The following is a 16,546-nucleotide window of genomic DNA, read 5'->3' on the forward strand; positions in this document are numbered from 1 at the left end:
GTAGTGGCTCTGGATCAGAGAGTCTGTTAAATGACTCACTACTGTAGTGTCTCTGGATAAGAGAGTCTGTTAAATGACTCACTACTGTAGTGGCTCTGGATAAGTCTGTTAAATGATTCACTACTGTAGTGGCTCTGGATCAGAGAGTCTGTTAAATGACTCACTACTGTAGTGGCTCTGGATCAGAGAGTCTGCTAAATGACTCACTACTGTAGTGGCTCTGGATCAGAGAGTCTGTTAAATGACTCACTACTGTAGTGGCTCTGGATCAGAGAGTCTGTTAAATGACTCACTACTGTAGTGGCTCTGGATAAGAGAGTCTGTTAAATGACTCACTACTGTAGTGGCTCTGGATAAGAGAGTCTGTTAAATGACTCACTACTGTAGTGGCTCTGGATCAGAGAGTCTGTTAAATGACTCACTACTGTAGTGGCTCTGGATCAGAGAGTCTGTTAAATGACTCACTACTGTAGTGGCTCTGGATCAGAGAGTCTGCTAAATGACTCACTACTGTAGTGGCTCTGGATCAGAGAGTCTGTTAAATGACTCACTACTGTAGTGGCTCTGGATCAGAGAGTCTGTTAAATGACTCACTACTGTAGTGGCTCTGGATCAGAGAGTCTGCTAAATGACTCACTACTGTAGTGGCTCTGGATAAGAGAGTCTGTTAAATGACTCACTACTGTAGTGGCTCTGGATAAGAGAGTCTGTTAAATGACTCACTACTGTAGTGGCTCTGGATAAGAGAGTCTGTTAAATGACTCACTACTGTAGTGGCTCTGGATCAGAGAGTCTGTTAAATGAGTAACATGGAAATGTGATAATCACAACTCAGACAGTCGCTGTGTGAATGTTTTCTTTCTTCAATTACCATGATTTTTGAGCCAAAAAGAAAATCAGACCAAAATGTGATTCTCTTGGTTTTAGTCCATAAACTTGATGTATGTTTTTATCATTCTACAGAAAATATCTACAGTACAAGTCAATGTTTTACAACACCTACTCATTCAAGGGTTTGCACTTGAAGAAACTTTCCAAGATCTTGACTGACCTTCATGTTTTAAGGTAATGATGGACTGTCATTTCTCCTTGCTTATTTGAGCTGTTCTTGCCATAATATGGGCTTGGTCTTTTACTAAATAGGGTTATCTTCTATATAACAATCCTACCGTGTCACAACACAAGTGATTGGCTCAAACGCATTAAGGAGGAAAGAAATTCCACAAATTCATTTTTAACAAGATACACCTGTTAATTGAAAAGCATTCCAGGTGACTACCTAATTTATTTTTATTTTACCTTTATTTAACTAGGCGAGTCAGTTAAGAACTAATTCTTATTTTCAATGACGGCCTAGGAACCGTGGGTTAACTGCCTGTTCAGGGGCAGAACGACAGATTTGTAGCTTGGGGATTTGAACTTGCAACATTTCGGTTAGTAGTCCAACACTCTAACCACTAAACTACACTGCCACCCCATGAAGCTGGTTGAGAGAATGCCAAGCGTGTGCAAAGCTGTCATCAAGGCGGCTACTTTATAGAATCTAAAATATATTTTGATTTGGTTACTGCATGATTCCATATGTGTTATTTCATAGTGTTGATGTGTTCATTATTATTCTACAATGTAGAAAATAGTAGAAATAAAGAAGAGCCCTTGAATGAGTAGGTGTGTCCTAACTTTTGACTGGGACTGTGTATTTTTTTGATTTGTTATTAAGTTAATAATTTCCAAACTATTGATATGGTTGTTTAATCAAAGAAAATTGAATTTCCTGATAATTTTGTCTTGTGATGCTGTATTGAAAACAGACTTTCAAAGTAGAGGACAAGAACGTGAGGATGTTTGCTGATGTGCAGCTACATGACTGAACTACAGAAAGACTGACGCGCTGGAGAAACAACCTCTGGACTGGTCTCACAGGAAACAGGACCAATAGAAACAGAACCTCTTGACTGGTCTCACAGGAAACAGGACCAATAGAAACAGAACCTCTTGACTGGTCTCACAGGAAACAGGACCAATAGAAACAGAACCTCTTGACTGGTCTCACAGGAAACAGGACCAATAGAAACAGAACCTCTTGACTGGCCTCACAGGAAACAGGACCAATAGAAACAGAACCTCTTGACTGGTCTCACAGGAAACAGGACCAATAGAAACAGAACCTCTTGACTGGCCTCACAGGAAACAGGACCAATAGAAACAGAACCTCTTGACTGGCCTCACAGGAAACAGGACCAATAGAAACAGAACCTCTTGACTGGCCTCACAGGAAACAGGACCAATAGAAACAGAACCTCTTGACTGGTCTCACAGGAAACAGGACCAATAGAAACAGAACCTCTTGACTGGTCTCACAGGAAACAGGACCAATAGAAACAGAACCTCTTGACTGGTCTCACAGGAAACAGGACCAATAGAAACAGAACCTCTTGACTGGCCTCACAGGAAACAGGACCAATAGAAACAGAACCTCTTGACTGGTCTCACAGGAAACAGGACCAATAGAAACAGAACCTCTTGACTGGCCTCACAGGAAACAGGACCAATAGAAACAGAACCTCTTGACTGGCCTCACAGGAAACAGGACCAATAGAAACATAACCTCTTGACTGGCCTCACAGGAAACAGGACCAATAGAAACAGAACCTCTTGACTGGCCTCACAGGAAACAGGACCAATAGAAACAGAACCTCTTGACTGGCCTCACAGGAAACAGGACCAATAGAAACATAACCTCTTGACTGGCCTCACAGGAAACAGGACCAATAGAAACAGAACCTCTTGACTGGTCTCACAGGAAACAGGACCAATAGAAACAGAACCTCGTGACTGGCCTCACAGGAAACAGGACCAATAGAAACAGAACCTCGTGACTGGCCTCACAGGAAACAGGACCAATAGAAACAGAACCTCTTGACTGGCCTCACAGGAAACAGGACCAATAGAAACAGAACCTCTTGACTGGCCTCACAGGAAACAGGACCAATAGAAACAGAACCTCGTGACTGGCCTCACAGGAAACAGGACCAATAGAAACAGAACCTCGTGACTGGCCTCACAGGAAACAGGACCAATAGAAACAGAACCTCTTGACTGGCCTCACAGGAAACAGGACCAATAGAAACAGAACCTCTTGACTGGCCTCACAGGAAACAGGACCAATAGAAACAGAACCTCTTGACTGGCCTCACAGGAAACAGGACCAATAGAAACAGAACCTCTTGACTGGCCTCACAGGAAACAGGACCAATAGAAACAGAACCTCTTGACTGGCCTCACAGGAAACAGGACCAATAGAAACAGAACCTCTTGACTGGCCTCACAGGAAACAGGACCAATAGAAACAGAACCTCTTGACATCCGACTCTACTGACGTCAGACCAGTCATCTGACACGGCTCCCAATTTAGACACAGTGACAATAGGTAATCACTGTACCAACAGTAATACTGCTGTTCCAACATGCTGTTCTGTTCCAACATGCTGTTCTGTTCCAACATGCTGTTCTGTTCCAACATGCTGTTCTGCTCCAACATGCTGTTCTGCTCCAACATGCTGTTCTGTTCCTACATGCTGTTCTGTTCCAACATGCTGTTCCAACATGCTGTTCTGTTCCAACATGCTGTTCTGTTCCAACATGCTGTTCTGTTCCAACATGCTGTTCTGTTCCAACATGCTGTTCTGTTCCTACATGCTGTTCTGTTCCAACATGCTGTTCTGTTCCAACATGCTGTTCTGTTCCAACATGCTGTTCTGTTCCAACATGCTGTTCCAACATGCTGTTCCAACATGCTGTTCTGTTCCAACATGCTGTTCCAACATGCTGTTCTGCTCCAACATGCTGTTCTGTTCCAACATGCTGTTCTGCTCCAACATGCTGTTCTGTTCCAACATGCTGTTCTGCTCCAACATGCTGTTCTGTTCCTACATGTTCTGTTTCTGTTCCAACATGCTGTTCTGTTCCAACATGCTGTTCTGTTCCAACATGCTGTTCTGTTCCAACATGCTGTTCTGTTCCTGCATACTGTTCTGTTCCTGCATACTGTTCTGTTCCAACATGCTGTTCTGTTCCAACATGCTGTTCTGTTCCAACATGCTGTTCTGTTCCAACATGCTGTTCTGTTCCAACATGCTGTTCTGTTCCAACATGCTGTTCTGCTCCAACATGCTGTTCTGCTCCAACATGCTGTTCTGCTCCAACATGCTGTTCTGCTCCAACATGCTGTTCTGTTCCAACATGCTGTTCTGTTCCAACATGCTGTTCTGTTCCAACATGCTGTTCTGTTCCAACATACTGTTCCAACATGCTGTTCTGTTCCTACATGCTGTTCTGTTCCAACATGCTGTTCCAACATGCTGTTCTGTTCCAACATGCTGTTCTGTTCCAACATGCTGTTCTGTTCCAACATGCTGTTCCAACATGCTGTTCTGTTCCAACATGCTGTTCTGTTCCAACATGCTGTTCCAACATGCTGTTCTGTTCCAACATGCTGTTCCAACATGCTGTTCTGTTCCAACATGCTGTTCTGTTCCAACATGCTGTTCTGCTCCAACATGCTGTTCTGTTCCAACATGCTGTTCTGTTCCAACATGCTGTTCTGTTCCAACATGCTGTTCTGTTCCAACATGCTGTTCTGTTCCAACATGCTGTTCTGTTCCAACATGCTGTTCTGTTCCAACATGCTGTTCTGTTCCAACATGCTGTTCTGTTCCAACATGCTGTTCTGTTCCTACATACTGTTCTGTTCCAACATGCTGTTCTGTTCCAACATGCTGTTCTGTTCCAACATGCTGTTCTGCTCCAACATGCTGTTCTGTTCCTACATGCTGTTCTGTTCCAACATGCTGTTCTGTTCCAACATGCTGTTCTGTTCCAACATGCTGTTCTGTTCCAACATGCTGTTCTGTTCCAACATGCTGTTCTGTTCCAACATGCTGTTCTGTTCCAACATGCTGTTCTGTTCCAACATGCTGTTCTGTTCCAACATGCTGTTCTGTTCCAACATGCTGTTCTGTTCCAACATGCTGTTCTGCTCCAACATGCTGTTCTGTTCCAACATGCTGTTCTGTTCCAACATGCTGTTCTGTTCCAACATGCTGTTCTGTTCCTACATGCTGTTCTGTTCCAACATGCTGTTCTGTTCCAACATGCTGTTCTGTTCCAACATGCTGTTCTGTTCCAACATGCTGTTCTGTTCCAACATGCTGTTCTGTTCCTACATGCTGTTCTGTTCCAACATGCTGTTCTGTTCCAACATGCTGTTCTGTTCCAACATGCTGTTCTGCTCCAACATGCTGTTCTGCTCCAACATGCTGTTCTGTTCCAACATGCTGTTCTGTTCCAACATGCTGTTCTGTTCCAACATGCTGTTCTGTTCCAACATACTGTTCCAACATGCTGTTCTGTTCCAACATACTGTTCTGTTCCAACATGCTGTTCTGTTCCAACATGCTGTTCTGTTCCAACATGCTGTTCTGTTCCAACATGCTGTTCTGTTCCAACATGCTGTTCTGTTCCAACATGCTGTTCTGTTCCAACATGCTGTTCTGTTCCAACATGCTGTTCTGTTCCAACATGCTGTTCTGTTCCAACATGCTGTTCCAACATGCTGTTCTGTTCCAACATGCTGTTCTGTTCCAACATGCTGTTCTGTTCCAACATGCTGTTCTGTTCCAACATGCTGTTCTGTTCCTACATACTGTTCCTACATAGACTGTACTATGGACCTCTTACATTTAGAATGTTAGCTTCCAGACAACCCCGTTTAAAGATGTTACCTTGTTATTCCATCAGAAGAATAGTGTCTCTATGTGAAGCTGTGAATGTGTGTGCATATGTGTTGAATTCTCCTGGCTTGTGGTGAGGACGCAAGAGTTTCTGTCGCTCTCTACCCGAACATAATATCTGCCTCCTTGTTCGTCCTCACTGGTGTCTCAGCATTGTTGAGTTGAGCCCTGACCCTGCTAACTCTAACCTTACAGAGTGGAGCCAGTGTAGGAACCATAGACCTGAACCCTGACAGACAGAACTAGGACCAGCTAACCAGGTGGTGGAGTGGCAGGTGAATATGGAACACGCTGAGGTAGAACAGAATGGTAGTGAACAACAGACAGATCCCACAACACTGGGTGATTGCTGCCATAGTGACGGGCGGTATAAGTAGTGCACTATATAAGGAATAGAGGACCAGGGTTCAGCCCTGCCTCAACTCCACCATGCTGAGACACCAGTGAGGACGAACAAGGTGGTTTCGCACAGACAGACTCACTACAATACAATCACAACACTGTATATCTGGATGTGGTGTGGCTGATGACTGTTGGCTGCATTGTGTTTTAGTTCGTTTGGAGCTCTTCTGTCTCAGTAGCTTGAGTCTGTCTGTGTAGCTTGGTTCTGATTCTCTCTAGCTTGGTTCTGATTCTGTATCTCTCTGTAGCTTGGTTCTGATTTTGTCTGCAGCTTGGTTCTGATTCTGTCTGTAGCTTGGTTCTGATTCTCTCTGTAGCTTGGTTCTGATTCTGTCTGTAGCTTGGTTCTGATTCTGTCTGTAGCTTGGTTCTGATTCTGTAGCTCTCTGTAGCTTGGTTCTGATTCTGTGTGTCTCTGTAGCTTGGTTCTGATGCTGTGTGTCTCTGTAGCTTGGTTCTGATTTTGTCTGCAGCTTGGTTCTGATTCTGTCTGCAGCTTGGTCCTGATTTTGTCTGTAGCTTGGTTCTGATTCTTCATGTTATTGTGACCCTGTAGAGCTGCTCTATACTCTTAACAGCCACGAAGACACAAAAGGGTTTTGAGTCCCAAATGGCACCCCATTCCCTATATAGTGTACTACTTTTGACCAGGGCCCATAGGGATGAAGGACACTATGTAGGTAATATGGTGCACTTTGGGATGTTCCCACAGTCTTCCCTGTTGCGGTCAAACTCCTCGTCTCCTTTACCAGATGATTTCCTTATAGAAAATGATACATCTGTCGTCAGTTGATACTGTATTGGCTGGTTGTCAGTTGACTAGTCTTATTTCAAAGATATTTAAGGACAAAAGGTGATATTTGTTCTGTTCTGCTGTATTACTGATGTGTGATGTAAGACCTGTTGATGGTGCTGTATTGACTGGACTGTACCATCATTACCAACCCCTCTAGTTCACAGCTCTTGATAAAGATCACCAATAATGACTGTAGAAAATAAATCCTTCGATACTTTTTTTAGTTTAGTATTTGGTTCCATGTTCCTAGCACGCAATAACTACATCAAGCTGTCACTCTACAACCTGTTTCAGATTATTTTTTCCCAATAGTAATGATTTGGTAAATAATATATTGTGTGATTTTGGAGTCACTTTTATTGTAAATAAGAATATAATATGTTTCTAAACACTTCTACATTAATGTAATGAATCGTGAATAATGATGAGTGACAAAGTTACAGAGGGTCAAATATCATAATCCCAAGACATGCTAACCTCCCCTGTTATTGGTAATGGTTAGAGATTAGCATGTCTTGGGGTTATGATCTTTGACCCTCTGTAACTTTCTCACTCATCATTATTGTTGCGACATACTCCTACTGTAGGCCTGGTCTGGGTCACCAAGCGCATTGATCACCTACAGTTGAAGTCGGAAGTTTACATACACCTTAGTCAAATGCGTTTAAACTCTGTTTTTTTTTATTCCTGACATTTAATCCTAGTAAAAAAGTCCCTGTCTTAGGTCTGTTAGAATCACCACTTTATTTTAAGAATGTGAAATGTCAGAATAATAGTAGAGAGAATGATTTATTTCAGCTTTTATTTATTTCATCACATTCCCAGTGGGTCAGAAGTTTACATACACTCAAATAGTATTTGGAAGCATTGCCTGTAATTTGGGTCAAATGTTTCAGGTAGCCTTCCACAAGCTTCCCACAATAAATTGGGTGAATGTTGGCCCATTCCTCCTGACAGAGCTGGTGTAACTGAGTCAGGTTTGTAGGTCTCCTTGCTCACACATGCTTTTTCAGTTCTGCCCCCACATGTTCTATAGGATTGAGGTCAGAGCTTTGTGATGGCCACTCCAATACCTTGACTTTGTTGTCCTTAATCCATTTTGCCACAACTTTGGAAGTATGCTTGGGGTCATTGTCCATTTGGAAGATCCATTTGCGTCCAAGCTTTAACTTCCTGACTGATGTCTTGAGATGTTGCTTTAATATATCCACATAATTTTCTTCCTCATGAGGCCATCTATTTTGTGAAATGCACCAGTCCCTCTTGCAGCAAAGCACCCCAACAACATGATGCTGCCACCCCCATGCTTCACGGTTCGAATGGTGTTCTTCGGGCTTGCAAGCCTCCCCCTTTTTCCTCCAAACATAACGATGGTCATTATGGTCAAACAGTTCTATTTTTGTTTCAACTACGATCTTTATCCCCATGTGCAGTTGCAAACCGTAGTCTGGCTTTTTTATGGCGGTTTTGGAGCAGTGGCTTCCTCCTTGCTGAGCGGCTTTTCAGGTTATGTTGATATAGGACTCGTTTTTTACTGTGGATATAGATACTGTTGTAGCTGTTTCCTTCAGCATCTTCACGCGGTCCTTTGCTGTTCTGGGATTGATTTCCACTTTTCGCACCGATCAGAAGCTTCTAATGCCATAACATAATTTTCTGGAATTTTCCAAGCTGTTTAAAGGCACAGTTAACTTAGTGTATGTAAACTTCTGACCCACTGGAATTGTGATACAGTGAATTATAAATTAAATAATCTCTGTAATCAATTGGGAAAATGACTTGTCATGCATAAAGTAGATGTCCTAACCGACTTGCCAAAACTATAGTTTGTTAACAAGAAATGTGTGGAGTGGTTGAAAAACAAGTTTTAATGACTCCAAATTAAGTGTATGTAAACTTCCAACTTCAACTGTATCTACTACTCCTGATCTCCATTAACACATAGCTACTACCACTATCCTAAAGAGCCTGACAGTACTGTGCTGGCTTCCTTGTTGTCTTTTTACATTGTCGTTTCCAGCAGCTAAGGTTAATCCGCACGCTATGAGCAGAAGGTTAACTTGGCCTGCCCAGTACAGCTCAGCTTGGCTCAGTAGTGTGAAAACCAAAGGGTCTCTCTGATGCTGGGGGTTAGGGTCTGCTTTGTGGGTTAGGGTCTGGCTCTGCTTTGGGGGTTAGGGTCTGCTTTGTGGGTTAGGGTCTGGCTCTGCTTTGGGGGTTAGGGTCTGCTGTGGGGAGTTAGGGTCTGGGGGGTTGAGCGTTGAATCATGTCATCACCTACTGTATTCGTGACTGGCACCCCCTGCTGTTAAACGGTTTGAAGAACCCAGTCCAGCTCCCACAGCCCAGAGAGACTGAACCCTGTTCTGTTATGTTGTGGCTAATAGCAGAATATCGTCCAGAGTCGTGTAATGTTCCATTGCATGGGTTAGTTAGTCTTTTCTACACAGACAGGGGTTGGTTATATAGACTCTTCCACACAGACGGGTTGGTTAGTTAGACAGGGGTTGGTTAGTTAAGTCCGAACTACTACTGGAAGAGACTGTCACATCCAACACAGGGTGGATTTGGATTTGAGGATGGCAGGGTCTAATCAGCTTGTTCTGTTCCTTGTCAAAGCTGTAAGTCAACTCTGGCATCATGTGTTTGTGGTCAGAATTGATTCTATGCAACATGTTGTATTTGTATGGCTTTAAACCTCCTGGATTAAAGAGCTGGTTAATTCTAGATGATTTGGTGGTTCTGTGACAGTCCCATCTCAACAGGTCTGACTTAAACATACTTGATAAGCATGTTTATAAGGGTTATAAACAAAGCTGCTGCTGCAATTAGAAGGACCTCACATGGAGCCCAACCAGACGTCCACATCTGAATGACAAAACACAACAATGGTTTTTATGTTTAGTCATCTTTCTAGAGGGATCCACTCTCTGAAGCGTTTCCTTTGTGAACAACCCGGACAGACAGCGGGTCAGAGAGAGATATGGACTCTAGCATGGGAGCCCTTCTCTCTGTCCACCTGGCTGTCTGCAGCTCGCTGCCCCAGAGTTAGGAGAACAGGGTCTATGAATAATAAACACAGAATGAATCCAATCTAGACGCTTCAACTAAAGATGTGAAACACTGTACCATTGATGTTGTAAATGAACTAAAGATGTAAAACACTGTACCATTGATGTTGTTAAAGGAAAAAAGACTATTTTAAATCCTGTAAATAAAAAATGTACAAAAGAGTGAAAGCAAGATATAAAATAAATACCAGTCTGAACTGTAGAGAGATGAATCTGTATATTGTTGAATAAATATTGTGCCGTAAAGGAGATGTCTGCATTGTGTTGGTTTCTTTATTCAGAGAACCATGAAATTATTACACTTCACTGTATATTACTTAACATGACTTAATTCAACAATAGAGAAGCATATTAGTGCAGCATTAACTAGATTTCACCTGAAAGCTGTTGATTAAAAAACCTTGCTTTGTAAATGACAAAGGTGTTTTTAACCAACAGTTTTCAGGTGAAAAGGGGACAATTATTTTTAATAAGACACGTTTTTTTTTAAGACTGGTATATTTTAACAGGTCCACAGTTCATATTCAAAATAAATACGTAACTGTCCCTTAGTTCATAGTCATTTGGATTGATATTTCAGCCATACCGGTTGATGATAGGTATATAAAACTGAGCACACAGCCATGCAATCTCCATAGACAAAATATTACTTGAGCTCATTGACTTTCAACGTGACACAGTCAGGAGGCCTCCTTTAGAACAAGTGACTTCGTGAAATGTTTGCCCTGCTAGAGCTGCCCCGGTCAACTGTAAGTGCTGTTATTGTGAAGTGGAAATGTCTAGGAGCAACAACAGCTCAGCTACAAAGTGATAGTCCACACCAGCTCACGGATAGGGGGAGTGAGGCCTAAAGAGGGTTTTATACAAGAGCATCAACAAGTGGGTCTTGCGACGGGTTTACAGAGATGACCAATTTACAGGAGAGCAACCTTAGCTGCGATCTATAAATTATATCTCTGTAATCTAGCATAGGTAGGATAGTCATCTGATTCTGGGTTAGTTCGGCAGATTGGGTGAAAGGAGCGATTACGATAGAGGAAACCAAGTCTAGATTTAACTTTAGCCTGCAGCTCTGATATGTGCTGAGAGAAGGACAGTGTACAGTGGACAGTGTACATTTTTCTGCATCATTTTTGGACAGAAAGTTTCAGATTTTTGCAATGTTATGTAGATAGAATAAAGCTGTCCTTGAAACAGTCTTGATATGTGTCGTGGAAATTTCCTCTATTTACCAAATCAGGGGAGCAAACCACACAAGTCAGAGTTAGTTATCAAAGTCCATCTTTAATTATATGAGCTCTATCACAACCCTGTGACTCTCAGGTAATTCAGTGTCTCTCAGTGAATTCTCTGAGAGCCCCTTCCACATTTCAAATTAGGTCCTTTATAGCAAAGACACACACAGGATAAGACAGCATTGGCATAATTCATCGTTCAGCTTTGTCTCCTTTCTCAAACCCCAGAACCATAAACCAATCCTCCATATCAACAGGCATATATCAAATTGTCATTTAGATACAACCAATTCTAAATACAACCAATCCTGGACAAGCTCACGGAGACACACTGAACTGGCACACAGACATTGTGGAGTCAAGAGATATATTTACACATGATGACACTTTGACCACTCCCCTCTCTGCGGCCCATGCAACTTAGTCTTGACATTGAACAGATAACTGCAACCTCGCCACAGTATTATACAAAAATACCATTCTGATGGGAAGTAACTTACACACATTTGATGAATATAAAACATCTTACATATGTTACCAACAAATTCTGAATCTTCCACGACATATGTTCGTCAAAAGAGAGATCAGGGTCCAGAGTAACGCCGAGGTCCTTCACAGTTTTATTTGAGACGACTGTACAACCATTAAGATTAATTGTCGGATTCAACAGAAGATGTCTTTGTTTCTTGGGACCTAGAACAAGCATCTCTGTTTTGTCCGAATTTAAAAGTAGAACATTTGCAGCCATCCACTTCCTTATGTCTGAAACACAGGCTTCCAGGGAGGGCAATTTTGGGGCTTCACCATGTTTCATTGAAATGTACAGCTGTGTGTCATCCGCATAGCAGTGAAAGTTAACATTATGTTTCCGAATGACATCACCAAGAGGTAAAATATATAGTGAAAACAAGAGTGGTCCCAAAATGGAACCTTGAGGAACACCAGAATTTACAGTTGATTTGTCAGAGGACAAACCATCCACAGAGACAAACTGATATCTTTCCGACAGATAAGATCTAAACCAGGCCAGAACTTGTCCGTGTAAACCAATTTGGGTTTCCAATCTCTCCAAAAGAATGTGGTGATCAATGGTATCAAAAGCAGCACTAAGGTCTAGGACCACGAGGACAGATGCAGAGCTTCGGTCTGACGCCATTAAAAGGTAATTTACCACCTTCACAAGTGCAGTCTCAGTGCTATGATGGGGTCTAAAACCAGACTGAAGCATTTCGTATACATTGTTTGTTGTCAGGAAGGCAAAAACATTGAGAGGAATGGGAGATTCAATATAGGCCGATAGTTTATTATATTTTCTGGGTCAAGGTTTGGCTTTTTCAAGAGAGGCTTTATTACTGCCACTTTTTGTGAGTTTGGTGGATAGAGAGCCGTTTAATATGTTCAACATAATATTTACCGATTAGCGCCTTCAATGGTAGGATACCATTAACAACAAGATCATAAAATATTAAACTACCATTTACCAACAGCTCATGCAATAGTAGGGTACCATTTATCAATAGCTCATGCAATAGTAGGGTACCATTTATCAATAGCTCATTCAATAGTAGATGAACATTTACCAATAGCTCATTCAACAGTAAGGTACCATTTACCAATAGCTAATTCAATAGTAGACTACCATTTACCAATAGTTCATTCAAAAGTAGGGTACCATTTACCAATAGCTCATTCAATAGTAGACTACCATTTACCAATAGCTCATTCAATAGTAGACTACCATTTATCAACACCTCATTCAATAGTAGGGTACCATTTACCAATATTCCATTCAATAACAGAATACCATTTAACAAAAGCTCATTCAATAATAGACTACCATCCTCCTCTTCAAAGGGGGAGACACTCTCGACCCAAACTGCTACAGACCTATATCTATCCTACACTGCCTTTCTAAGGTCTTCGAAAGCGAAGTTAACAAACAGATCACTGACCATTTCGAATCCCAGCGTACCTTCTCCACTACGCAATCTGGTTTCCGAGCTGGTCATTGGTGCACCACAGCCACGCTCAAGGTCCTAAACGATATCATAACCGCCATCGATAAGAGATATTACTGTGCAGCAGTGTTCATCGACCTGGCCAAGGCTTTCGACTCTGTCAATCACCACATTTTTATTGGCAGACTTAACAGCCTTTGTTTCTCAAATGATTACCTAGCCTGGTTCACCAACTACTTCTCTGATAGAGTTCAGTGTGTCAAATCGGAGGGCCTGTTGTCCGGACCTCTGGCAGTCTCTATGGGGGTGCCACAGGGTTCAATTCTCGGGCCGACTCTTTTCTCCGTATCAATCAATGATGTCGCTCTTGCTGCTGGTGATTCTTTGATCCACCTCTACGCAGACGACACCAATCTGTATACCTCTGGCCCTTCTTTGGACACTGTGTTAATAACCTTTTCTAACTAGGGGGCAGTATTTTCATTTTTGGATAAAAAACGTTCCCGTTTTAAACAAGATATTTTGTCACGAAAAGATGCTCGACTATGCATATAATTGACAGCTTTGGATAGAAAACACTCCGACGTTTCCAAAACTGTAAAGATATTGTCTGTGAGTGCAACAGAACTGATGTTACAGGCGAAACCAGAATAAAAATCCAATCAGGAAGTGTCACATTTTTTGAAACCGCCTCATGCCAATGACTCCGTATATGGCTGAGAATGAGCTACGAATGAGCTTACATTTTCTACGTCTTCCCCAAGGTGTTTATCGCATTGTGACATCTTTTTACGCATTTCTTTTGAAGAATAGCCGTAAGGGACCACATTTAGCAAGTGGTCAGATGGTGACCGCAGAAAATCTTGCGTAAAATACTGAGGTAGCCATTTTTCCAATCGCTTCTTATGAGAAACCAATTGCCTCAACGGATATATTATGGAATATATATGTTAAAAACACCTTGAGGATTGATTCTAATCACCGTTTGCCATGTTTCTGTCGATATTATGGAGCTAATTTGGAAAAAAGTTTGGCGTTGTAGTGACTGCATTTTCCGGTCGATTTCTCAGCCAAACCTGACGAACAAACGGGAGCTATTTAGCCTACAAAAAAAATATTTTTGGAAAAAAGGAACATTTGCTATCTAACTGGGAGTCTCCTGAGTGAAAACATCCGAAGTTCTTGAAAGGTAAATTATTTAATTTGATTGCTTTTCTTATTTTTGTGAAAATGTTGCCTGCTGCCAGCAGAGCCTAGCATAGCATTATGCCATGATAAACTTACACAAATGCTTGTCTAGCGTTGGCTGTAAAGCATATTTTAAAAATCTGAGACGACAGTGTGATTAACAAAAGGCTAAGCTGTGTCTCAGTATATTTAATTTGTGATTTTCATGAATAGGAACATTTTCTAGGAAGATTTATATCCACTGCGTTATGCTAATTCGTTTGAGGCTACGTTACGCTCCCGCATGCGGGATGGCTAGTATCCCTCCAGACGAGCTTCAATGCCATACAACTCTCCTTCCGTGGCCTCCAACTGCTCTTAAATGCTAGTAATACTAAATTTACCATTAGCTCATTCAATATTAGACGACCATTTATCAATAGCTCATTCAATAGTAGGGCACCATTTACCAATAGCTCATTCAATAGTACATTTACATTTACATTTACATTTAAGTCATTTAGCAGACGCTCTTATCCAGAGCGACTTACAGATTGGTGCATACACCTTATGACATCCAGTGGAACAGCCACTTTACAATAGTGCATCTAAATCTTTTTAGGGGGGGGGGGGTGAGAAGGATTACTTACCCTATCCTAGGTATTCCTTGAAGAGGTGGGGTTTCAGGTGTCTCCGGAAGGTGGTGATTGACTCCGCTGTCCTGGCGTCGTGAGGGAGTTTGTTCCACCATTGGGGGCCAGAGCAGCGAACAGTTTTGACTGGGCTGAGCGGGAACTGTACTTCCTCAGTGGTAGGGAGGCGAGCAGGCCAGAGGTGGATGAACGCAGTGCCCTTGTTTGGGTGTAGGGCCTGATCAGAGCCTGGAGGTACTGAGGTGCCGTTCCCCTCACAGCTCCGTAGGCAAGCACCATGGTCTTGTAGCGGATGCGAGCTTCAACTGGAAGCCAGTGGAGAGAGCGGAGGAGCGGGGTGACGTGAGAGAACTTGGGAAGGTTGAACACCAGACGGGCTGCGGCGTTCTGGATGAGTTGTAGGGGTTTAATGGCACAGGCAGGGAGCCCAGCCAACAGCGAGTTGCAGTAATCAAGACGGGAGATGACAAGTGCCTGGATTAGGACCTGCGCCGCTTCCTGTGTGAGGCAGGGTCGTACTCTGCGGATGTTGTAGAGCATGAACCTACAGGAACGGGACACCGCCTAGTAGACTACCATTTACCAACAACTCATTCAATAGTAGACTACCATTTACCAACACCTCATTCAATAGTAGACTACCATTTATCAATACCTCATTCAATAGTAGACTACCATTTATCAATACCTCATTCAATAGTAGACTACCATTTACCAACAACTCATTCAATAGTAGACTACCATTTACCAACACCTCATTCAATAGTAGACTACCATTTACCAACACCTCATTCAATAGTAGACTACCATTTACCAACAACTCATTCAATAGTAGGGCACCATTTATCAATACCTCATTCAATAGTAGACTACCATTTACCAACAACTCATTCAATAGTAGACTACCATTTACCAACACCTCATTCAATAGTAGGGCACCATTTACCAGTAGCTCATTCAATAGTAGGGTACCATTTATCAATACCTCATTCAATAGTAGACTACCATTTACCAACAACTCATTCAATAGTAGGGCACCATTTACCAGTAGCTCATTCAATAGTAGACTACCATTTATCAATACCTCATTCAATAGAAGACTGCCATTTACCAATAGTTCATTTGTAACGATCGTTGTTGGAAGGATGGTCGAACCAGGATGCAGCGTGGGGTAGGTTAATCATTTTTATTTATGATAACCGGCACAAAAGAAAGAGTAACAACCAAAACGTACAGCTTTGTAAGGCTAAAAAGGAACAATACACAATCAAGATCCCACAAACAAAAGGTAGGAAAGGCTGCCTAAATATGATCCCCAATCAGAGACAACAATAGACAGCTGCCTCTGATTGGGAACCATACCAGACCAACATAGAAAAGAAAAAACTAGACTACCCACCCTAGTCACACCCTGACCTAACCAAAATAGAGAAATAAAAGGTTCTCTAAGGTCAGGGCGTGACCTTAGTAGG

At 42.2% G+C, this 16,546-nt stretch overlaps 1 long non-coding RNA gene across 50 annotated transcripts; it reads right to left on the reverse strand.

Moving 5' to 3' along the window:
* Positions 1-1,542: 1,542 nt before the first annotated feature.
* On the reverse strand, positions 1,543-3,943 carry LOC127928567 (uncharacterized). Of its 50 annotated transcripts, XR_008131700.1 has the most exons (5): positions 3,093-3,943; positions 2,873-3,004; positions 2,609-2,696; positions 2,477-2,520; positions 1,543-2,432 (listed from the first exon to the last, which is right to left on the reverse strand). It is a non-coding gene; the product is annotated as an uncharacterized LOC127928567 (long non-coding RNA). The 50 variants fall into 50 exon arrangements; XR_008131704.1 differs by having other exon boundaries at positions 1,543-2,564; positions 2,609-2,828; positions 2,917-3,048; positions 3,181-3,943; XR_008131682.1 differs by having other exon boundaries at positions 1,543-2,564; positions 2,609-2,828; positions 2,917-3,048; positions 3,137-3,943.
* Positions 3,944-16,546: the final 12,603 nt, after the last annotated feature.

The sequence above is a fragment of the Oncorhynchus keta genome, unplaced genomic scaffold (genome assembly GCF_023373465.1).
Source record: "Oncorhynchus keta strain PuntledgeMale-10-30-2019 unplaced genomic scaffold, Oket_V2 Un_scaffold_29898_pilon_pilon, whole genome shotgun sequence".
Classification (NCBI taxonomy): domain Eukaryota; kingdom Metazoa; phylum Chordata; class Actinopteri; order Salmoniformes; family Salmonidae; genus Oncorhynchus; species Oncorhynchus keta.